We start from the raw sequence: 789 nt of genomic DNA on the forward strand, positions 1-789 counted from the left end.
GAGGATTCTCAGGAAACTCCTCCTGGAGCAGCCCTGGCCCTTCACCCCGTGCCCGGTGGTTTGTGAGGCCCCAAACGCTGCCAGCCCTGCCTCGGGCACAGCCTGGACCTGGCACCTTTGGGACAATTTCACCTTCCCCAAAAGAGCAGAGCCCTCGGAGCCGCTCAGGGATCCTGGAAAGGGAAACTGAGGCACAGAGGGTGCTGGCAGCTCCAGCTGTGCAGCTCCAGCTGTGCAGCTCCAGCTGTGCAGCTCCAGCTGTGCAGCCCAGCCAGGCTCCAGGTTTATCCTCCAGATCTGCTCAGGATGCCCTGGAGCAGCGGGAGGGGAAGCAGAAGGGGAACAAAGGGATTTTCCTGCCGGGTGCTGCCACAGGAAGCCCTGGGAGCCAGAGGAGAAGTTCCAGCAGAGGAAATTCCTGTTCCCTTTCCCAGTGAAAAAGCACAATTAAAGATTAATTGCCTGCAGGCAGCAGAGCTCACACCCAGCAGCATCATCTGGGGTGGTTCCTTCTCACCGCTGCACCATCAGAGCCAGCAGCCCCTGCACAAAAACACCAAAAAATTAAATTCCCCTTTGGCTAGACTCAGCTTTGTGATTTTTTTTTTTTGGTGGCCTTTTGAAGTTAAGCACAGAACAGATTCCTCACAGGGAAGTGCTGAAGTCCGTGCTGGAGCAATCATTAAATGAAAACTTGGCCCTGAGGGTCGCTGCCCATCTCCCAGCCTGAGCTGGGATGCGAGTCCTGCTCTTTTCCTCATAATTCCTGCTCTTTTCCACCTCATTCCT

This window comes from Geospiza fortis, unplaced genomic scaffold, assembly GCF_000277835.1.
Source record: "Geospiza fortis unplaced genomic scaffold, GeoFor_1.0 scaffold5123, whole genome shotgun sequence".
NCBI lineage: Eukaryota > Metazoa > Chordata > Aves > Passeriformes > Thraupidae > Geospiza > Geospiza fortis.